General features: G+C 40.3%; 1 non-coding gene and 2 pseudogenes across 1 annotated transcript; all 3 read left to right on the top strand.

Moving 5' to 3' along the window:
* The first annotated feature begins 11,516 nt into the window (after window positions 1-11,516).
* LOC142095969 (U2 spliceosomal RNA) lies at window positions 11,517-11,673 on the top strand (annotated as a pseudogene).
* A 6,011-nt stretch (window positions 11,674-17,684) lies between these two features.
* On the top strand, window positions 17,685-17,878 carry LOC142095918 (U2 spliceosomal RNA). The gene has a single exon (XR_012678033.1). It is a non-coding gene; the product is annotated as a U2 spliceosomal RNA (small nuclear RNA).
* A 5,821-nt stretch (window positions 17,879-23,699) lies between these two features.
* LOC142095875 (U2 spliceosomal RNA) lies at window positions 23,700-23,877 on the top strand (annotated as a pseudogene).
* Window positions 23,878-24,923: the final 1,046 nt, after the last annotated feature.

Below are 24,923 nucleotides of genomic sequence, written 5' to 3'. Positions count from 1 at the left end.
CAGTAGGAGAGGGGTGCAACTGAGCCTTGATTTTTCCCTAAAGGTAGTGGCCTATGCAGATGATGTAACAGTTATTCTGGCCTCAGGCTCTAGTGTAAACCAGGAAAAGTGTAAAGTTCTCTGGATGGGGAGAAAGAAAAAAAATTTGATCTTCCAGACAGCCTCCCCCAGGCTTGTACTGAAATCAAAATCTTAGGCATCCTTTTTGGCCCTGGTGATTATGCCACTCGAAATTGGGAACTAAACCTGGGAGATGCTACCAGAAAAGTAGAGAGTTGGAAGAGATGGAGATTATCTCTTCGGGAAAGGGAAGATCAAGGGAAGATCTCATCAAAACCTACCTGGTTCCAATTTTCTTATACGTTAGCTATGTGTGCATTTTGCCAGAATCTTTATGCATTATTTTTCCAGTTCCTTTGGGGTAACAGGCTGATCAAGAAGATGGTGACCTACAGATCAAGGAGGGAAGGAGGCCTGGCATGTTCAACCCAGTGCTATTCTTTTTGACTACCTTTGCTAAAATCCACCTTGAAAGTCTTCAGTTAGAGAGACTCCTCCTCAATGGGTAGAATGTTTTAAAGCCTGAGTATCTCCCTTTCTCAGTGTGTGGATTAAAGGAGGGGAAGTGAAAAGCTTTCGGTTCAGACATGATTACCTCCCAGTCTATGTGTCTCTGTTCTTGAAGGTGACAAGGCGTTGGGGCTTAGAGGTGGATGAAGTCAGAAACTCTTCTAGAAGGGAATTGGACAAGAGAATTCTGCACTCCCACTTTTGGGAACCGCTGTCACTGAAGGATTGCCCGGGTGAAATTGGCTCAGAAGGAATTGTGTTGGTTAACTCCAAGAGAATTCCCCCAAAGTTTAGAGACATTGCCTGGCTCTCCTTTCACGGGTGACCCTACGTGCAAGGAAATCAGAAGTATAGAAATGCCAATGATCGTGGCTGCCCACGGGAGGAATGTCCGGGGAAGGAGGAGACCATTTGTTGCTTAGGTGTCCTTTCAATGTGGAAGTTTAGAAGAGAGTTTCCAGAGCCATGGGCATCCCATGCCTTTCAGGGCTTAGTTATCCTGAGTGGGTTTATGGTGCATTCAAGAGGCAAGGGAATTTTGATTTGTGTACACTTTTTCTAGTTAGTGTAGTGATTACATTGTTTACCTGGAATACATGATATCAGGTCTCCATAAGACCCTCCCCTTTGACGTGGTGGTGGGTGATAATCTTCACGAGGTGTGGAAAATAACTGCTGTGGGGAGGCGGCGGATGGATGCTGCCACCTGGTCTAGGTTATGGCGCCATCTCAAACCACCTTGAGGGGTGGCTGAAGTCCGCTTGTCCAATCCATCTCTAGCTTTCTATCCTTCACACCCTTCCATAGATTTTTCAAATATTATTCTTTTATGATGTGGTTTGCATATACCTAAAAGGTTATTCACTTCTTCTTTGATTGTAAATGTAATGTTTATGGCGTGCAAATGGCAAATAATTTGTGCATTGCGGTTTGATGTGTCAATTTTTGTACATTATGTATAGATTTCTTTTAAACCAGGCCTAATGGACTATGACAATTGTCATATGACAGGCCTTATCTTAGGGACTTTTAAATGCTCATTTTCTCAAAATTTACTTTTTATCTCTTGCTAGGGGTTAATGTGTTTATGTGAAAGTTTGAAATGTTTTGTTATGTATACCACTGCAAGTTTCTTTATTAAACAAAATGTCCAGCTCCAATAGCGTAAATTAAGTTGCTGGAGTTAAAAAGCTCGTAGTTGGATCTTGGGATTGAGTTGGCAGTCCGTCGTGAGGCGAGCTACCGCCTGTCCCAGCCCCTGCCTTTCGGTGTCTCCACGATGCTCTTCACTGAGTAACTTTAATACTATTATTGCTAAAGGTGGATCAGATGACAAAAGAGATTATTTGTTGGATATTAATGGGAAGATCCTAAAATATATTATTTCTAAATTTTACTTGGTTGATATAGTTTCTAAGAGTGTTGGGAATCTTCTACCTGCAAAATATCATGTGGATAGAGGGGGTTATGAATCCTGTATTGACTACAGGTTTGCTTTTCAAAATATTTTGCTCAAAAAAGGTTGGTGTTACAGACCATAATATTGTTAGATAGGGTGGTGGATCAGGAGTAAAATATGGTAAAGGATTATGGAATAATGTTATACTGTTATATCTCTCGGCTGCTTGTTTTATTTGAATATGGCTGAACTTCAGTGTTGTAAAGAACCTTATATTAGACGTGAAAACTATATGTCATCTTTGACATTTATAATTTAACTGAGGATACACGTGGGGATGTGGGAATGAATAAGAGAAATGAAGTTAGACATTGGTGGGATAATGTCTTTCTCCAACAGTATATGGACTTCAATAAGATACCTAGAGGCCTTAGAATCATTAAACACCTGTCCATCCAGGATGATCCAGATCTTAAGAAAGAGTGGGAGAATACACTAGATATATGTTCTATCAATCTGATGAAGATTCTTATACAATACAGGGAAAGAAAGATCAAGAAAACTGTAGATGAGATTGAGGGGGTGAAAGCTACTTTAGCTCAGTATATAGACTCCGCTGATTTGTCAAAGAGAGATGATGAGGTCAACAAGAGAGTAGAATCTTATGAGAATTAAATTTTAACGAGAAAAAGACACAAATTCTCTAGGGACCTAGAGGATTATCATAGAGGAATTTTTAAATCTTACAATAAGAAAGAATCTAGGGAGGTCCCCTCTAATGGTAATCATTTCAGGAACAAAATGGATTTCGGTATAGAAAGGAATAGATCTCCTTAAAATATATATCCCAGAAGAAGATCTCCTGAAATAGATAATAGCACATGAACTAGAATGAGAGATGTGAGCTATGGAGATCAACAAGGTAGTGAGGTTACATCTAAAAAAAACACTGTTAGTAAAGAACGTATAATGGACAAAAGAGATAGTCCAAGAAATTTAGGAGCTAGACCTAAAACTTATTCCAGTGGCTATAGGTCCCATTTTCTAGAGAAAACAGACATTTGGGTGCCATTTCAACATCGAAATCGATTCAAAGTTCTAGCTCTCAGAACACCAAAACGTTCAAGAGAGTACGAGGAAAGAGAGGGGGAGGTGACAGAAGTAGATCCCAAAATACATCAGAGAACGTAAGAGGTATCTTTAATTTATCTATAAAAATATTAGATAAAGGACAATTGCAGCTTTAAACTAAAGGTATGTCATTTGCCCCTAGTGTGAAACCAAATTTATTCAATCTTTATACCGAACTCAATAGATACACCAGGGCTTTATGCAGACAAAGCTATTTTGCATCTAAGAATCTGAAGAAAAAAGAAATAGAAGGTTCTCCTATTTGTCTAGATGTAGAGGACTATAGAGGTCTTGACATTTTGGAAAATTTGTGGAAAGAAAATAATGTCTCAAAAGTTGATCCCGGTGATCCCGGAATCCTCTTTGATATTAATAACAAGAATGATATCAGTAAATTTAAGGTAAAATCTGAGTTTTACCTCGATAACCATAGAAGTCCATCAATCCAATTATTCTATAAGAACACATTGGAAGAGTTCAAAAATCTATGTAATAAGACCTCCGGGAGAGATTTAGGCAAATGCAATTTATCTTCACAAGTAAGAAAAGCTCTTTTTTCTTTACAAAATGATCTTTCACTTGTAATTAAGCCAGCTGAGAAGGGGGAGGGGTGGTCATTCTTGATAGGGAAGACAATTATCTATGAATACAATATGTAATTTGAAAAACTTATTGGCCCCAAGTGTATTAAAAACAAATAAGAATAAAAAGATAGTTCACTCTTGTTTACCTTCAAGACCACTAGGTTGCTTTGGTTGTAATAAAAATGTATGTCTTACCTGTGAATTTATTGGAAAGGCTGTCTCTAGTATTCAAACCAGAGCTAATCGATTGAAATACTGTATCTCACAATTTATGAACATAACACAACATATGAAGTCTACGTGCTGGAGTGCCCTTGTGGACTCCAGTACGTAGGAAGAACTACTCACTCATTTAAGAGTCGCTTTAGAGAACATAGACAAAATATTTTGAAGGGCTTCATGAAACAAAGTGTCTCTAGACACTTCATTATCAATGCAATTATGTTTATACTTACCCACAATTATTTTTTGTTTGATTCCACTTATTATTTACAGACACTCGGTACGGCCATGGGCACAAGGTTTGCCCCAAGCTTTGCCAACATTTATATGGGGGAGTTGGAGGACCGTCTCATATGGGGCGGTCTCTTTTGGGGCGAACCTGGTGCTCTATGGCCGTTACATAGATGATTTCTTCATCATCTGGGATGGAGGCTCTCAATTGGCCTCTGAATTCGTCTCCTTTCTAAACACGAACACTTTTAATTTATCATTTACTCACCAGTTTAGTTTCTCCACTGTGAATTTTTTGGATATCACCCTGACAGTAGATGAGACCAATAATAAGATTGTGTCTACCAACTTCAATAAACCTGTTGATTCTAATACTTACCTTCATTATAAGAGTGGTCACTATAAGCCCTGGATTCGTAATAATCCAAGGGACAACTATGCAGAGTCAGATAAAATTGTACTGTAGATTGTGATTTTACTTTACAAGCTGAAAAAATGCAGTCGGATTTCTCAGAGAGGGGTTATCCACAACCTTTGTTGGATGAAGCTAAAGAATTTGCATCAAGACAAGCACGTTGTGATTTGTTGGTTTCTAAAATAAAAGCCCAGCAGGATAAGAGGTTTAAAAACAATAGTAATAATTATCTTGTATACATCTCTAAATTTAATAATAAATCTCATGTGATCAAGAGAATTGTTACTAATAACTACAAAATTCTACACCAGGATACTAACTTGAATAATATTTTAGAGAAAGTACCCATACTGGTGTATAAGAAAAATAATAATTTGAAAAACTTATTGGCCAACTGTTGGATAATTTGAAAAACTTATTGGCCCCAAGTGTATTAAAAACAAATAAGAATAAAAAGATAGTTCACTCTTGGTTACCTTCAAGACCACTAGGTTGCTTTGGTTGTAATAAAAATGTATGTCTTACCTGTGAATTTATTGGAAAGGCTGTCTCTAGTATTCAATCCAGAGCTAATCGATTGAAATACCGTATCTCACAATTTATGAACTTAACACAACATATGAAGTCTACGTGCTGGAGTGCCCTTGTGGACTCCAGTACGTAGGAAGAACTACTCACTCCTTTAAGAGTCGCTTTAGAGAACATAGACAAAATATTTTGAAGGGCTTCATGAAACATAGTGTCTCTAGACATTTTGTAGAGAGACACAACATTAATCCCAGGGGTCTGTTGGTGATTGGAGTTGAAAAGTTTGACCCCACATTAAGAGGAGGAGATAGATATAAAAAACTGTGTAAAGGTGAACTTCTTGGATGTTTAAACTTCAAACTTTATGTCCAGAAGGTTTAAATGAAACAATGGAATTTAATGATTGGCATACCTAATTTAATGGTGTATCATTGCATGGATCTTGAGACCAGTATTTTCATTTGTTTTAGACACTTAGCTAGATGTAGTATGTTTATATGTAGAATTGTTTCTTGCGTCCATGTGTAGTGCGCACATACCATATATGGGTGTGTGCGGACGCATTCGATAATCTTAATATTTCACAGCTAGAGTTTATTTGGGTAGATACTATTTATGTTAGCTGGAGAATAATATATAAGCGAATGCTGTATGGTATAAGCTATGATTATTCTCTTCATTCATCTGATTGAAAAGTATACACCTATTTATAATTATTTATAATTATTTTTATATTAAGTTTTTATATAACATGTGGTTAGTGAAACTTGTGTTTCTCGAAATAAGTGCTTTATATAAACATTATATATATATATATATATATATATATATATATATATATATATATATATATAGCCATACGACTTTATAGCTTCATTATTTATTATATATATATATATATATATATATATATATATTGTGTTTATATATATATATATATATATATATATATATATATATATACACAACAATACCAAAATCGGTGCACACAAGTCCAATCAGTTGGATAAGAAAGTTTCAGCGTGTATGTTCATGAACAGCCTTTCTTTCACTGTTTATCAAAACACCAGCAGGATAAAATCTGCGCGTCCTTCCCTTCTATCTCCCGATCTCCACGGGGGAACAACCAACACTCCTAAAATATCAAAAAAGAAGGGGCGCTTCCATGGTGTGTTATCCAAGTTAAAAGTTTTATTCCAAACAATAAAAATACACGTACCAGATGGTAGAAAAATTCAGGCATAGATAATATAACAGCTCAAATCTGATATCCAATACGAACAGCTCAATCTGAGCCGGCTCGAAATCAGAGAGTCTCCACAGTCACCTCTACGCATTTCATCACTTAGGACTTCATCAGGAGGCGTGGATTATTACATCACAACTCCCCTATTTCTAGGGAATTGTTAATTGTTTCACAGGTGAGTCATATTTAACCCGTTCGCTATAATGCTCAGTACTTGCACTAAAGTAACATTCTCTTAAAATATTCTTATATACATAGTATATATCACCTCATACATAAAACAATACAATGAATAAAAATACTTAATATAAAATAAAAAGCAGACAGAAAAAGGCAGATGTACAAACAACAGAGATGGAAAACACATTAAATTTCTACCTTTTATAAAAAGGGTGTTATTTTGCATCCTTCATTGAGTCCCCAAGGTACAAACGTATTAAGCGTATAAATCCAAAAGGTTTCCCTTTGGGATAATTTTAACAATAAATCACCTCCTCTTACATTCATTTGAACGTGTTCAATTGCCTTAAAACGTAGTGACTCGGGATTAGCACTATGACAGATGGAAAAATGTCTCGGTACACTATGATTATCAATCTTGTGCTGGATGTTACGTAAGTGTTCAAATACTCGTATTTTAACTGCTCTCGTGGTGTTACCCACATATTTTTTCCCACACCCACATTCCAACAGGTAAATTACATACGTGCTATTACAATTCATGAATGATTGAATCACTCTCTCTTTGCTATTTGACGTGTCGGAAAAAGATTTATGGTCACTATGTACGTACTTGCAGGCTTTACAGTGCCCGCAAGCAAAAAATCCTTTCATTGGTTGTAACCATGTGTTTTTATTTTTACTCGATATATCCTTTAAATGTGACGGGGCTAACATACTTTTTAAAGTCTTTGGTTTCTTAAAAATAATGCAGGGTTTCACTGGTAGCACACTCGATAATCCTGAGTCTAATTTCAATACTGCCCAATGTTTCTCCAATGTTTTTATAATCTGTCTATTGGCCACATTAAAAGTAGTAGTAAAAGCAAAGGTATTAGCATTAACCTCTAGTTTTTTTACTTTATACGTCAATAATTTGGTCCTGTCATATTGCCTAACCTTATCCAAACTCTCTGTTAAGAGGTTTTCAGGGTAACCCCGTTCTAATTTTTTTTTAATAAGAACTGAAGCCTGCTTTTCAAAGGTATCCAAGTCTTGACAATTCCGTTTAATCCTTATCAGCTGAGAGACCAGTGTCGGTGTGCTTTACATCACTCCATCCGATGCTTGACATTGGTCTTGGTGATGTGAGGCTTGCATGCAGCTGCTTGGTCATGACAATCCATTCCATTAAGCTCCTAACACACGTTCTAGTGCTTACATTAATGACAGTAGAAGTTCGGAACTGTTCAGCTATGGAATCAGCAGAGCATTGGTGACTTTTACGCACCATTCGCCTTAGCAGTTATATACCTCACTGTGTGATTTTACGTGGTCTTCTGCTTCGTGGCTGAGTTGCTGTTGTTCCTAAATGCTTCCAATTTCTAATAATATTACTTACAGTTGACCATAGAATATTCAGCAGGGATAAAACTTCACGAACCGTCTTATTGCAAAGGTGGCATCCTATCACAGTACCGCGCTTGAAGTCACCGAGCTCTTCAGAGCGACCCATTTTGTATCACAAATGTTTGCAAATGGAGACTCCATGTCTCGGTGCTTGATGTTATACACCTCTGGCAAAGGGTCTGACTAAAACACCTCAATTTAATCATTAACAGGTGTGGACAAATACTTTTTTCCATATAATGTATATAAGAATGAGGTATTAGAAGTAAAAGATTGTGTAAGAATGATCCTAGGAAAATTTTATGTATGTTATTTGTTTGATTGTAAGACTGGTGGTGGTTGTGTAGATGCTGGAAAACAAAAAAATGGAAGCACTTGGTGAAAGTTTACGGTGGGTTTGGTGGGGTGCTGGTGTTTTGCTAATGTTGATTGCATATTGTTTTTTCTTGATGTGTTGATGTGATTAAAAAATATCATAACCATTATGATGACCCCATTTTAGAGCTACTGGGAAAGCCAGAATGACTATCACTGAATACCAATATAGCTTGAGAAACAAAATTGAATGGTTAAAAAAAAAAAAAAGTTGAAAGGTTCTGTACTTGGTCTTTGTTGGGGTTCTTCCATATGGGTGGCCCCTAGGATAACAAGGAGGTGTAGTGTTTGGCCAGGATTTGTGTACATTTTCCAGATTCTTTTGTGATGGCTGTATTGTGCAGTCATTTTTGACTCTTGGTCGACGGAGAGAGAAGGAAGCAAAAGCATCTTGATTTTGTTGTTATGAACATTTTGATTGAAATTCCGAAATTAAAGGAGGAAAATATTTCCTGCATACAGGACTTTCCTGCAGCTGGTATGTATGATATGATCCTTGATGATGGGGGTCTTTGTTTTACAGAAAATGAAAGTATGCGGGAGAAGCTTCAGGCTCTAAAGTTGGAAGTCCAGCCTCTCTTCCTCATTTTGGAAAGACCTCTGATGGTCCACCTTCATAATCCCTACAGCAAAACTGGACTGGTCAGAACCTTTCTTATGAGATACTGTAGTTATGTGAGAGGTAAATCACAATTGAAACAGAAGTATGATATAATGGATAATTGAAGTTCTGGGTCAGACCGAGACTTGACCCACATGGTCTGGGGTGGGATGAAGAACCCTCCTTCCAATTTCTCAATTGGAGGACATAGAGGTTTTTGTATTAAACAGGACAGCCCAGGTATTGCCATGCATGCTTTGAATATGGTTATGTTAGAGAGGATTGTCCTAAAGGCCAGTGCTGTCGCAATTGTAAACAAGCAGGACATTAGGCTGGAACTTGTCCACATCCCAGGACATGTGATGTGATGTGGGGTGAGCGGACAAAATGCTAAAGATTGCCCTTAGAATCAAAAGCAGAAAGAGGGGGATAAAGGCAGTGTGTCTAGTTCCAATGCTGTCTTTGAAAATATGGTGCAGAAGGTTTCAGAGGCAGCATCAGTCAGTCGCCTACATGCCGGGGCCCTGCAGAGGTATTGAGGAAGGTATGCCCAATTCATCAATGGATATGCAGCCCTGGAAGGGGGGAGACAGGAGGGAAGAAAGAAGCAATAAAGATGAAGGAGGTGCAAAAAAACTAAAACTGAGAGGGTCGATCTTCCAAAAGATAGCAAGACTTAAAATTAAAGAATGTAAAGATTGTGTCATGCGGTATTTTTGGGCAACATTGACCGTAGTAAACTTATTGACCGCGGTTTCAGACATTGATTGGTGAAACTTTCTCATTTTTTTTGCACCTGAGAATTTTCCTGTAAAAGAGTGGAAAGATGGTTGTGAGGAATTGTGTTTCTGTGCACTATACCAGACTTTTTTTTTTTTTAAAAATTGCAAATATTCTGAGTTTTGTATAAGATTTTTCTATTCTTCTCTTTAAATAATAAATGAGATGAGCAGGTTTCCAAAATATGATATTTCTATTCTTTATTAAAAGATGTTATGCATAGATACAGCCATTACTGGACAAAGCAGACGTACACCCAGGGTCTCAAAAGCCAATTGACAATCAATATTTGATTATGTCCTTATTTTATAGAAAATGTTACCCATCATTACTTAAAACACACCTTCCCAGCTTACATCACTGCTGACAATCTAAATCTCTATCCTTAATCTTCATTAAAGTGACATGTTCTTGGAGGGGTCTTTTGGAAGGGTCTTCTTGACCTTATTTGGAGCAAATATTTCCTTTGGCCTTATATTGTGAAATGAAAAACATGTGACCTTTATATAACTTGTTGTTCTCTGTATTGTGCAATACATGTTGTTCCATTCTCTTAAAAGCAGACACATAAAATTCAAGTTCATTAGTTCATACTCTTAAACTAATTGGTAATATAGGGTTTTTGGTAATTATTACTTTGACAGTTTCTAAAATGGCCGCAGAGGCTTTTGCTTGGGATTATCGAGGGGGAAGGTGGAGTGATGTGTTTGATGCAAATTTAAAAAAAAATGTGTGTTTTGCTTGTATAGGTCTGTGAGTTTAATAAATCCCCACTATGATGGCGTATTATCTGGTTGATGAAGGTAAGGGTGCACATGTTCTTTTTGGAACTGATTGCAGAGATAATTAACCATGAGTGGTTTAAAAACAAGAAGGTTTTAATTTACAATGTTGTAAATTGAAGGGGTAGACTGCGCTCTTATTCAGAATAAATGCAAGAGCAGCAGCAAAAACAGAATTCTTCCCTGATAGGTAATAACACGTAACAAGAAATTGTGCATTGTATTGACTTTCTGATATACAACATAACTAATGCAGCCAATAATCAGTAAGTATATAACACCACACACGGATTTGAATGCAGATTGTCCAAATTTCTTGTAATATATTTTTCAAAGATGGTAATATTCATTAACAATAATCGTGCACTCAGTTGTCTATTGTTACAAGACTAAGGGCTAGATTTACAAAGCTGCGGGTTTGAAAAAGTGGGGATGTTGCCTATAGCAACCAATCAGATTCTAGCTTTCATTTATTTAGTACCTTCTACAAAATGACAGCTAGAATCTGATTGGTTGCTATAGGCAACATCCTCACTTTTTCAAACCAGCATCTTAGTAAATCTAGCCCTAAGCATCTATTGCATCCACTAAAACCTATATATGAGCATGCCTTATCATAATGAAACTGAATTGGTGAAATCCAGATGGTTATTAATAAATGTGTGTGTGTGTATATATATATATATATATATATATATATATATATATATATAATAAATGTGTGTGTGTGTGTGTATATATATATATATATATATATATATATGTATATGTATATATATATGTATATGTATATATATATGTATATATATATGTATATATATATATATATATATATATATATATATATATATATATATATATATATATATGTATATTCCTCTTCTGGATTGGTATCTTTAAAGATCCCCTCCTCAATGTTCCTCAAATAGACGAGTTTATAATAGATCAGTAGTGGCAATATGTTTTGTTATACAGATCATTTACAGATTTTTGAAAAGCTAAGAGTGTGCACCAGTTCTGGTGAAGATGTCAGAGGATTAAGAAATCTATACAGTAAATTGTAAATTTGGCCATTTCCAAAACAAATCTTTTGTATGAGAGAAAGAAGTATGGATTTAAGAAGAGAAAGTCAAGATATAATAAATGGATTTTTAGAACAGGGAGATGGAAGAAGAGCTTGCTCTGTCCACTCCACGCATTGACCTGGTATTGCAGTACTTCCAGGACCGGTGCACTTGTCTTATCCAGTTATCAAAAAATAGAATAATGTCTCTTTTCAGCAACAAAAATCCATAAGAACAGATTTTTGTCTCCTGTGTCTTATTTCGTGTCAATTTATTGTGTCTTTTTGTTCTTTTGTTTCTTATCTTTTAGCAAACAAGCATTTGCAGATAAGAAGACCCTTTTCTTTGTCCAAAAGGATTACTGCATTGATCCAATTATTTCTTTAATGGAGCAACTTGTGATTTGCTAATTCAATTGGATCTCCGAATGAATGAAACTATTAATCTGACGTAGTGTGTCTCCCTCTTGTGGACCCAGTGACGGAATAAAGGCAAGTGAGGATTATGACACACCTTTTAGAACCCTGCTGTTGCAGCATGTAGCTTCCTTGTCTATTTACTTGCCAGTGGCCCGAGAAACAATTGTGATGCACCTTGAAGTGCTGTTTCTGTGACATGCTGTGAATATTCCGAAAGAAGCTGGGCAGACAGTGTGATTAATTGCCTGGGGAGACGAGGACGGAACGGCAGGCCGACTAATCAGCGGGCGTCGCTGCACTTATGGTCAAGGGGAGGAGTATATGCAAATTCTGCAGGCATCTCGTTTGAAAAGTCCTCGGCTGATGTGCGTGCCTTTGCAGAGAGAGAGGTGTAAGGAGGGTCCCAGTGAAGGTGTCAGGCTTTTCAGGCTAGTCGGGCCTAGAATGTGCAGCAATGGAGTGTTGTGCGCCGCCGCTGAAGAGAGTATACGGCGTGTGGTGCGTCTGTCTCCTACAGTTGTCAGGCCTAGTCTGAGAAGCGGGCGCTTTCCTGGGTCCCATTTTGGGTTATCGCTTCTCGGCCTTCCGGCTAAGATCAGGTGTAGGGTTTATTGCCCAGCCTGGTCTGGTCGGGAGGTTTTTCTGGAGGTCCTTCCGTGGGGCCTCCCGGCGCCGGGGAGTGATCGTCTGGGAACCTCGGTACCTTGGATCGTGCGACTGGCAGTATGGCTGCATTGAAGAATACCTTTCGTATTTCAGTGGAGGAGTATAGAAGAGAGATCTGCACCTTTGAATACATTGTTAAAGAAGTTCTGGAAAGTTTCTGCGGAGTTCAGTTAATTTTTGAACTTAGATGTTTGCAAGATTTTCCAAGACAAGGCCTCTATGACATTACCTTCTTTACCTGGAGTAATTGTATTAGAACCTTCGAATTCCTGGGAAGACACAAGGACAGTCCAATATTGGAAGGGATTGTAGTGACCAGTTTATTCTCAGGACAAGAAGTGCCGATTACAGTCCATTCCTACAACCCTTATCTGGCAAAAGAACACATACAGGTCTTTTTGAGGAGGTATTGTGAGTATGTCAAACCTGGCGAACTTTTAAAAAACATATACCAGATCCCTAATGGGAAAATAAAATTCTGGGCAAAGTTGAGGCCAGATAGCGATGGTATTGGGGGAACCATGCACCCCCCTGCTAACTTTGCGATTGGTGGGAGCAGATGCTTCCTTCTTTACCCAGGCCAACCTAAATTTTGTAGGAAATGTTTCCAGTTCGGTCACATGATGCAGGACTGTGAACGTGAAAAGGCTTGTAGGAATTGTGGTAGGGAAGGGCATGAAGCCAACAGGTGCCCCGACGATCGAAAGTGTGACCTGTGTGGTGCAGCTGACCATACGTTTAAGAACTGTCCATCATTCATGCAGCAAAGAAGGGAGGAAGGGGCGAGGTTGGTGTCATTACAAAAGGAGAAAGATGATGTCTACCAGAAGGTTTATGGGGCGGAAGGGGAGGGAGACGTAACGCCAGCTGCGTCACCGAAGGCGTGGCAAGGGGTCGGATCCCCCAGTTTCCCTGTTCAGGTTACATCAATAGCAGCTGAAACTGCTGGTGGGGGTGTGGAGGAAATATTACAACTGAAGAGAGTGCTGTGACAGGCACAGCGAATATTGAACAGTTTACATCACCTATGGAAGGTGAGGCGGTTCAGACTGTGGACACTGAATCTGATAGCGAGTGTCAGATGTCGGACGCTTCGGAATTAGGCGTGCACGTCAAAACCATCCCCGTGCGTAAGGCCGTTCAGGACGGTAGGAGTAAGAAGAAGCCTCGGCTCGAGGGGAATACTTCTATATCCACGGATCCCATGCAGAGTTTGGATGCCATTGACGAGGAGCTGAATGGAGTCGTTCATAAGCCTGGGGGGATAACTCCCATGATTCAGAGTCCTGGGAGTCCAATGGACATGTCCCCGCAAAGTGTCGAGTGCAGTCCGTTGTATGGCACGCCTTTGCAAAATATTGACAGGCTGACTGGGCAACAGGAGTTTTCTGATAACGGATGAAAGTGATGATTTTGTTTCTGGTTTAAGCGATCATGATTAATGTTGAATATTGCTGATGTTAAGCCTTTCTTTGTTATTTTTGTTTTTATAATTTTTTCAAAAAAATAATAATGGCAGAAAATGTCAGGTTGAAAATAGCATCAGTTAATGTAAGATTAATCACTAACAGGCAGCGACGGGCTGTTATACTGCAGGATCTAAAAGGGATTAATGCAGATGTTTATTGTCTTCAAGAGTGTGGTTTGAAAGGGGAATTGTCACAGGGTGAGTGGCTGGATGGGGTGTGTGTGTGGTCGGGTTCACGGGTGAACAAGAATGATGGGGTAGGGATTATAGTAAATAATAAGGGTGTGGTGGTAGATAGATATATTGTTATTGAGGAGGGGAGGTGTATCGTTGTTTTCCTTTGTTATAGGGGGTGGAAAGTGCGAGTGATGTGTGTGTATGCGAGTGCGTGCAAGGCTGAGCGAAAGGAACTTTTTGAAAAGATAAAGTTGTATCTTCCTGGGAGAGTGCCCATTATTTTAGTTGGGGATATGAATTGTATTGTTGAGAAAGAGGGGAGAGTGGGTGGGCAAGCCGGAGGGGTAGATGTCACAGGGAACCTGTTGAAACAAATGATATTGGATTTTTCTTTGACAGATATGGCTGAGGTGTGTTTGGGGAGGCCACCACCGCCAACATACCATGCGGATAGAGGGGGCGTGAGTTCACGTTTAGATTATGTGTTTGTGTCGAAAGGGATTGAATGTGAGAAGATGAAACAGGTGAGAATGTATTTTACTGATCATGAGTGTTTGATATGTAATGTGAGTGGGAAGACTGCAAATACGTATGGAAGAGGCGTTTGGAAACTGAATGTGAGGCTGTTGGATGATTTGGAAATCAGGGAGGAGTTTGAAAGGAAGTATGTGTGGTGGAAGCAGTGTAAGGGTGAGTTTGGAAATGTGCTTGACTGGTGGGATTGGGTGAAAGGAAGAATGAAAGTGTTTTTTAAGAATTGTGGTTATAAGAAAGCGGAAGAGAAAAGAGAGGAGTATGAATGTTTGAACAAAAGATTGGATACTTTATATAGATTGCGAGAGATGGGTGTAGATGTGCAAGAGCAGATTAAGAAGGAAAGGTGTGTAATAAATGAAATTTTGAGTGAAAGGGGAAGAGAGATTGTATTTCGTGCGAAAGTGTAATGTATGGAAAAAGATGAGAAATGTACCAGGTTTTTTTTCAAGAAAATGTGTAATGTGAGTAAGGATATGGATGGAGTGTATAATAGTGAGGGTGATGTGGTGATAGGGGATAGAATGGTAAATGAAGTGGAGCGCTTTTATTCTGATTTATATGAAAGGAGGGTGTGTGACCAGGGTATGGCTGATGAGGTTCTGAATGGTTTGTCTGAGGAGATTTGTGAAATAGATAACGAGGATCTAGCAGATGAAATTCTGGTGGGTGAGGTGAAAGTGGCTGTGAATGAGGCGCGTGAGAATAAAACACCAGGTGTGGACGGGTTGCCTGTGGAAGTGTATAAGACCTTTTGGGAATGTATGGGTGCGGATTTGACGGAAGTATGTAAGTTTATGTGGACGACTGGCAGAATAAGTGAGACAATGTGTGAAGGGTTGGTTGTTTTGATTTTTAAAAAAGGTGATAGGAGGACGTTGGGTAACTGGAGGCCTATCACGTTATTGAATGCTGATTATAAGTTGTATGCAAAGGTGTTGGCTGGCAGGATGAGGAGAGTGATTGGTACGATTGTAGGTGAAGATCAGACGTGTGCGGTTCCTGGAAGACGTATGAGTGATAATTTAATGTTAGTAAGAGATTTGATTGGTGACTGCATGGTTAGGAAACAGAATTGTGTGCTTGTAAGCCTGGATTTTGAAAAGGCGTTTGACAGGGTGTCGCACGAGTTTATGTTTCGCGTGCTGTTGAGAATGGGATTCCCAAGTGTGTTTGTGGCAAATGTAAGAAGTCTGTATGATAAAGCTTTATGTAGAGTGTTGGTGAATGGGTGGGTGAGTCAGAAAATTTTGGTCAAGTCTGGTGTACGGCAGGGTTGTCCTATGTCTCCTATGTTGTTTGTCTGTGTGATTGAGCCTTTGTTGCAGATGATCAGGAATGACAAGGTTATGAGAGGGCTGTTAGTGCCAGGGAGTGGTGGTAAATGTGTAAAAGTGTTGGGGTACATGGACGATGTGGTTGTGGTATGTCAGAATCAAGCGGCGCTGAATAGGGTCAGACTACATATTAGTTTTTTCTGTAGTGCGTCGGCTTTTAAAATAAATTGGGGTAAAAGTAAGTTTAGAGTGTTTGGTGATGTGGATGTGAGGTTGGATGAAGCTGAGCGTGTGGAAGGTGGAATTAAAGTGTTAGGTTTGGAATTTGATGAGCAGCTGAAAGGGGGTGCAAGTTGGGAAGAATGTGCCAGTAAGGTTAAGAGGAAACTTGATTTTTGGATGTTGCGTGAATTGACTATGACTGGGAAGGTTTTGGTTGTGAAAAGTGTGATTTTGCCGTTATTGTTATATGTAGGGTGTGTGTTTCCTCCCCCGTATGGGTGTTTAAGAAAGATTGTAAGAATGATGTTTTTATTTTTATGGGGGTGTAAGATGGAAACACTGAAGCGTGAGGATGTAGTGAAAGTGAGAGCGAAAGGTGGATTGAATTTTCCGGATGTTGAGAGATTTTTGGGTGTAAATTATATAGCGAATGTTGTGAGGGTGTTGGATGGTAAGACCAAGACTGGGTGTATGACTAGATATATGGCTGGATGGATGCTGTGTGGGTTGCAATGGATGAAAAGATCTTTGAATGTGCCGATGGCCTTTAGGTGCCCGGTGTGGTATGAATATGTCGAGAAGTTTGTTAGGAAGAATGATTTGTTGGGAGTGAGTATGAAAGATTTTTGTATAAAAAAGAAGGTTATGCGGATGTTTCGTGAGCGTGAGAGTATGTGTAATATAGAGTACTTGAGATCAAAAGAAGCGGCTGAGGTATGGAAGAAGATTGAGATGTGTGGTGTAACAAATAGACAGAAGGATGTGGTGTGGATGGGTTTGCAAGGTGTGTTGCCTGTGCGTGTGGTGCAAAAAAAGCGTGATTTGGTTCGAACGGAGGACTGTCCTAGAGAAAGGTGTGGTGCAAGAGAGACTGTGTTGCATGTGTTTTGGGGTTGTGGGTTTGCACGGAAAGTATGGAATGGTTTGAGTGGGTTATGTAAGGAATTAGGTGGGGTGAATGTGATTTCATGGAAGATGGCTATGTTTGGGATTGGTGCATGTGGCAAAGTGAAAGAGAGATTGATGTGGTTGTTGATGGCTTGTGTGATGGAGGCTTTATGGGATGCAAGAAATATGTGTGTATACAAAAGGGAAGAGTGGGAGGTGAATGATGTTATGAGGATTATATTAGGGAAATTCTATACGTGCTATCAATTCGATAAAAGGAAAGGCGGTGGTGGGTTTGATGCTGAAGGTGTGTGGAAGGTTAAAAAATGGTTGGATATGGTGAAATTTAGACAGGGTGTTGGATAAAAATAGTGGGTGGTATTTGGTTATGGGGATTGTGGGTGTGTTTATATGGTTGTATTTTTTGATGCACTGTAACAAGAGATATTAAAAAGTATAGTCTAAGCCATAATGATGTTTAAGCTTTGCATGGGATGACGCAACGATATTAAGATCTGTATCTTTGAGCAGATGGCAAAGAGTTTAAAACTGAATGGTATTAAAAAAAAAAAAAAAATCTGTTCTTATCAGTTTAATATCTGATACGCCCCCTATCTGGGGGCCATATATTAAATGGATTTTTAGAACAGGGAGATGGAAGAAGAGCTTGCTCTGTCCACTCCACGCATTGACCTGGTATTGCAGTACTTCCAGGACCGGTGCACTTCTCTTATCCAGTTATCAAAAAATAGAATCATGTCTCTTTTCTGAAACAAAAAACCATAAGAACAGATTTTTGTGTCCTGTGTCTTATTTCGTGTCAATTTATTGTGTCTTTGTGTTGTTTTGTTTCTTATCTCTTTTAGCAAACAAGCATTTGCAGATAAGAAGACCCTTTTCTTTGTCCAAAAGGATTACTGAATTGATCCAATTATTCCTTTAATGGAGCAACTTGTGATTTGCAAATTCAAGTGGATCTCCGAATGAATGAAACTATTAATCTGACGTAGTGTGTCTCCCTCTTGTGGACCCAGTGACATAATAAAGGCAAGTGAGGATTATGACACACCTTTTAGAACCCTGCTGCTGTTGCAGCATGCAGCTTCCTTGTCTATTTACTTGCCGGTGGCCCGAAAAACAATTGTGATGCACCTTGAAGTGCTGTTTCTGTGACATGCTGTGAATATTCCGAAAGAAGCTGGGCAGACAGTGTGATTAATTGCCTGGGGAGACGAGGACGGAACGGCAGGCCGACTAATCAGCGGGCGTCGCTGCACTTATGGTCAAGGGGAGGGGTTTATGCAAATTGTGCAGGCATCTCGTTTGAAAAGTCCTCGGCTCATGTGCGTGCCTTTGCAGACAGAGAGGTGTAAGGAGGGTCCCAGTGAAGGTGTCAGGCTTTTCAGGCTAGTCGGGCCTAGAATGTGCAGCAATGGAGTGTTGTGCGCCGCCGCTGAAGAGAGTATACGGTGTGTGGTGTGTCTGTCTCCTACAGTTGTCAGGCCTAGTCTGAGAAGCGGGCGCTTTCCTGGGTCCCATTTCGGGTTATCGCTTCTCGGCCTTTTGGCTTCAACCAAGTGCAGGTTTATTGCCTCGCTTGGGGTTGCTGAAAGGTCTGGTTCAGGGGTCCTTGCCGGGACTCCTGGGACGTCGGGAGGAGATCGGTAATCTATCTGCAGGATGGCAGGTCTGAAAAATTCTATTCGTTTTATTGTTGGAGAAGGAAGAAGAGATGAGTGCAATCTGGTCTTCATTGGAAGAGAAATTCTGGAAAAGCGGATGGGTGTGGATATTGTTTCAGAAATTTTTTGTATTCAGGATTTCCCGTCTCAAGGACTTTATGATGTTTCTTTTCGTTGGCCTGGACCCTGTTTGAGAGTGTTTGAGGGACTTAGGCTCCTGAAAAATGATCCTATCCTAAGGGATGTGGTGCTTCATCCGCTCTTTTCCATGCAAGAGATTCCTTTGACAGTACACCTGTACAACCCCTTCATGGAAATTGATTTAATCCGGGCGTTCTTGTACAGGTATTGTGTTACAGTGAAGGGCGGAAATAAGCTTCTGAATATACTGGGAGTATTTAACGGCAAGATAAAATTTTGGGTTAAACTTCGCCCAAAGCTGGATGGGACTGGCGGGGTGATGCACCCCCCTGCAAATTTTTCTGTTGCAGGGAACCGTGGGTTCTTGTTTTATCCGACCCAGCCCACCTACTGTCGTAGGTGCTATGAATATGGCCACAAGAAGGAGGAGTGTCGGAAGAGCGAAGACTGCTGCAGGAATTGTAAGCAGGAGGGTCACCATGCCGGGAGCTGCCCGGTCCCTAAAACCTGCGACTTGTGTGGGGAAACTGATCACACATGTAAGAAGTGTCCACGCCGCACCGGAAGTGGTGATGGCTTGGGGCAGCTAGAGCCTATTGTCCAAAAGGAGACACCTACCGGGACAAGACAAGTTGTGTCATATGCAGCCGCTGTGGTGGGTGGTGCTTCACCGGTTCCGTTGGCCTCACAGAGTGAGGATCAGGGTGACGGGGCTGTACGGGACGCAGCAGGACTGGATCAGGAGACTGTGGAGTGGATAGAGCAATTGTATAATCCACCTCTAAATAGTCAGATCGAACAAATAAGTAGCCCTGAAATGGGGTCTGAGTCCGCGAGTATGGTTATCGGATCGGATAAATCTGAAGAGGGAGTGGAGAGTCCTCCTGTGATAATCCGTAAGGGTAGTGATACAGCTGGGAGGACTTGTAAAAAAGCTCGTCTGGACTCTAATATATCGGAGCAGAGTGAGATGGAAGCCAGCTCTAGTCCTGAGAGCCCTGTTGTGTGTTCCCCTGGAGAGGCCCAGAGCTCGGGTTTTTCTGGGGGTATCCCTGGTTTCGACATGATGAACTCACCAGACTTAGGTGGAAATGGGTGAAGGGGAAAAAACGCTGGAGAATAAATCATATTACCAAGTTCTTGTGCGGCCGCGCCTCATATCTTGTCCATCGTGTCGCAAAATTCCAGACTTATTAAAAGTGGTGCGAGGAGAGCGGCAGTGCTAGAGGATATCTGATCCTTCGGAGGGGATGTCGTATGTCTACAGGAATGCGGCATCGTTGGATCCCTGGGGAAAAAAGAAGGAAATTTTGAACACTGTTTGTGGTCGGGTTCCTGTAGGAACAAAAATGATGGTGTTGGGGTGCTTATTCGTAATAATGAGGTGTTGGTGGAGGATTTTGTCATTGTGGAGGAGGGGAGGTGTATCATTGTTTTTGTGGTGTACAGAGGGTGGAAACTCCGAATAATGAATGTGTACGCTCCTGCTGAGAAAAGTGAGAGGAGGGAGTTTTTGGAGAAGGTCAAGTTATTTATTCCGGGGAGGGTCCCTTTGGTGGTGGTGGGCGATTTCAATTGTTCTATTAGTAGGGGTGTGGGTGGTGGTGTTAATAAAATTGATGTGACAGGTAAAATGTTACAAGATATAATGGTTGATTTTTCTTTAAATGATGCTGTGGAGGTGTGTAAAATTAAGCCTCCCCCTGTTACATATTGGGCTGATAGTGGGAGGTCGGCATCTAGGTTAGATTATTTTTTATTATCTTCAAAATTAGGTTGCAGTAACTATGAGCAACGAAAGGTTGCAAATTCTGATCATGAGAGTATTAGGTGTACGGTGGTAGGTAGTTCTGATGTGACGTATGGGAGAGGGTTATGGAAAGTGAATGTGAGTATGTTGGAGAATGAAGAGGTTAAACGTGATTTTGTGTGTGAGTACGGAAGATGGAGTGCTAGGAAGAATGAGTTTAATGATTTGTTGTGGTGGTGGGATTGGGTGAAAAAAAGGATTAAAGGTTTTTTCAAAAAATGGGGATGTAGATTGGCTAAGCAGCGGAGGAGGAAATATGACAACGCAAATAAGAGACTATATTATCTGTACAGACTGAGAGACATAGGTAGGGATGTGGATAAGGAGATAAAAACTGAAAGAGAGTTGATAAACAAGTACTTGTACAAAAAGGGAAGAGAAATAGTTTTTAGAGCTAAGGTTGATATTATGGAAAAAGATGAGACTTGTTCTAGTTTTTTTTTCAAAAAAGTATGTAAGAGTGGGAAGGATATGAATGTTGTATTAGATAAAGGTGGTGTTGAAGTTAGGGGTAATAATATTGTGGGTGAGGTGGAAGAATTTTATAGAGATTTGTATAAACGAAGGGTGTGTGAGGAGAGTTTGGAGAGTGAAGTATTGGATGCTTTGAGTGGGAGAGTGCATGGAGATGAAAGAGAGAGTTTGGTTCAAGAGATAAGTGAGGAGGAGGTGCGTCAAGCGTTGATGTCTGCTGGGAAGAATAAGACTCCAGGTATGGATGGTTTAACAGTGGAGTTTTACTCGGTAGTGTGGGAGGTTGTGGGTAAGGATGTGGTAGATGTGTGTAGATATATGTGGATGGAAGGGAGAGTGTGTGAGTCTATGGAAGAAGGTGTGGTTGTATTGGTATATAAGAAGGGTGATAGGAGAATGTTGGGCAATTGGAGGCCAATTACGTTGTTGAATGTGGATTACAAAATGTATGCAAAGGTGATTGCGAATAGAATGAGGGATGTTGTGGAGCAGGTTGTGTGTGAGGATCAAGTATGTGCTGTGCCTGGGAGAAGAATGGCTGATAATTTGTGTTTGTTGAGGGATGTGATTGGGGATTGTATGGAGAGAAAGAGGAGATGTATGGTGATGGCATTAGATTTTGAGAAGGCTTATGACAGAGTGTCCCATATGTTTATGTTTCGCGTGTTAGTGAGAATGGGGTTTCCTAGTTTCTTGGTTGAAAGAGTTAGAAGTTTGTATGTGAAGGCTAGGAGTAAGGTACTTGTGAATGGTAATGTGAGTAAGGAAATCACGGTTGAGTCGGGTGTTAGGCAAGGGTGCCCACTGTCTCCGATTGTGTTCATATGTGTGATTGAGCCTCTGTTGCGAATGATCAATAGAGATAAGGTGGTTAGAGGCATGGTTATTCCGGGTAGTGGGGGTAGGTGTTTAAAGGTGTTGGGTTATATGGATGATGTGACACTGGTATGTGAGACAAAGGCGGCACTGGCTAGGGCAAGATTATTGATTGGTATTTTTTGTGGCGCGTCGGCCTTCAAAGTAAATTGGGAGAAAAGTAAATTTAAGTGTTTTGGAGACAGTGAGGTTGAAGTAGAAGGGATTGAGTGTGTGAAAGGGGGTTTAAGAGTGCTTGGGGTCACGTTTGAGAGAGATCTAAAAGGTTCTGAAAGTTGGGAAGAGTGTGGTGATAAGATTGCTAATAAGTTGAATTTTTGGCGTTTGCGTGAGTTGTCTATGTCAGGGAAAGTGTTAGTGATTAAGAGTGTGATTCTGCCTTTGTTACTTTTTGTTGCATGTGTGTTTCCCCCGAATGTTAGAGTCTTGAAGAAGATTAGTAGGGTGTTGTTTCTGTTTTTCTGGGGTGGGCGAATGGAGAGAATGAAGAGAGAGAATGTAATGAAAGGTTGGAAGAAGGGCGGGGTTGGTTTTCCGAATGTTGAAGGGTATTTGGGGGTGAATTGTGTTGCATGTTTAGTTAGGATGATTGGGAAAGAGAGTAAGGCTGCTTGTATGACGAAATATTTAGCTGGATGGGTTTTGTATGGATTAGGATGGTATAAAAGGGATTTGAGAGTGCCTGTGGCCTCCAATTGCCCTGTGTGGTATAAATGGATTGAAAGTTTTATTAGAAAGTATGGTCTGAATGGTTTGAGGATGAAAGATTTTATTGAGAGAAAGAAAGTGATGAATAGGTTGCAGGAGAAAGATGTTGTATGTAATATCGATTTTTTGAGATCATCTGATGCAGAGAATGTGTGGAAGAAAGTTGGAATGAAAGGTGTTTCGAATAGACAGCGTGATATTGTATGGATGAGTTTGCATGGGATATTGCCTGTGAGAGAGGTTCAAAAAAAGCGGGACCTAGTACGTGTGGATACTTGTCCTAGGAGTGGATGTGGTGCGAGAGAGACGATTATGCATGTATTTTGGAATTGTGTGTTTGCGAGGAATGTGTGGAAGGACGTGAGTGGATTGTGTAAGGAGTTGGTGGGTTTGAGTATGATGTCGTGGAAGGTTGCATTGTTTGGTATGGGTGTGAGTGGGAAAATTAAAGAAAGACTGTTATGGTTGATTATGGCTTGTGTGCGAGAAGTGTTGTGGGATGCGAGGAATTTGTATGTTTATAAGAATGAAGTATTTGAGGTGAAAGATTGTGTGCGAATGATATTGGGTAAATTATATATATGTTATTTGATGGATTGTAAGACTGGTGGGGGGTGTGCGGATGCTGAAGGTTATTGGAAAACTAAGAAGTGGAAGCATATTGTTAAGATTTAGGCTAGGTGTTTTGGTGGGGGGTTTGGTGTTTTTTCTGAATTGTGTCGATAATATGCTATGTTATGTGTCAAATATGATTAAAATGTTATTTTTTGCCATAGTGATGATCGTCTCAGTGCTACTGGCAGTGTCAGTTATGATTTACTATCTATGATAGAAGTTTAAAGCCTGAGTAACGAACCTGAATATTTCTTAAAATAAATAAATAAATCTGTTCTTATCAGTTTAATATCTGATACGCCCCCTATCTGGGGGCCATATATTAAATGGATTTTTAGAACAGGGAGATGGAAGAAGAGCTTGCTCTGTCCACTCCACGCATTGACCTGGTATTGCAGTACTTCCAGGACCGGTGCACTTCTCTTATCCAGTTATCAAAAAATAGAATCATGTCTCTTTTCAGCAACAAAAATCCATAAGAACAGATTTTTGTCTCCTGTGTCTTATTTCGTGTCAATTTATTGTGTCTTTTTGTTGTTTTGTTTCTTATCTCTCTTAGCAAACAAGCATTTGCAGATAAGAAGACCCTTTTCTTTGTCCAAAAGGATTACTGAATTGATCCAATTATTTATTTAATGGAGCAACTTGTGATTTGCTAATTCAATTGGATCTCCGAATGAATGAAACTATTAATCTGACGTAGTGTGTCTCCCTCTTGTGGACCCAGTGACGGAATAAAGGCAAGTGAGGATTATGACACACACCTTTTAGAACCCTGCTATTGCAGCATGCAGCTTCCTTGTCTATTTACTTGCCGGTGGCCCGAGAAACAATTGTGATGCACCTTGAAGTGCTTTTTCTGTGACATGCTGTGAATATTCCGAAAGAAGCTGGGCAGACAGTGTGATTAATTGCCTGGGGAGACGAGGACGGAACGGCAGGCCGACTAATCAGCGGGCGTCGTTGCACTTATGGTCAAGGGGAGGAGTTAATGCAAATTCTGCAGGCATCTCGTTTGAAAAGTCCTCGGCTCATGTGCGTGCCTTTGCAGACAGAGAGGTGTAAGGAGGGTCCCAGTGAAGGTGTCAGGCTTTTCAGGCTAGTCGGGCCTAGAATGTGCAGCAAAGGAGTGTTGTGGGCCGCCGCTTAAGAGAGTATACGGTGTGTGGTGTGGCTGTCTCCTACAGTTGTCAGGCCTAGCCTGAGAAGCGGACGCTTTCCTGTGTCCCATTTCGGGTTATCGCTTCTCGGCCTTTTGGCTCAGATCGGGTGGAGTTTCTGCTTCATTCGTTCTGGGCTGAGAGGTATTCGGGGGCCCTTCTCGCGAAGGGCCCCTAGGATAACGAGGTGGGGCCTTTTTTGGAGCTTTTTCAGGAGCCTTTTTTCCTTTGTTTTTTTTCGGAGTCCGACTGGACTGCCAGGATGTCGGGGCTGAGAGATACGATCCGGCTGCACATGGAAGGGAGATC

This window comes from Mixophyes fleayi, chromosome 6, assembly GCF_038048845.1.
Source record: "Mixophyes fleayi isolate aMixFle1 chromosome 6, aMixFle1.hap1, whole genome shotgun sequence".
In the NCBI taxonomy this organism is placed as follows: Eukaryota; Metazoa; Chordata; class Amphibia; order Anura; family Limnodynastidae; genus Mixophyes; species Mixophyes fleayi.
This window is presented reverse-complemented; position numbering and strand designations above follow the sequence as displayed.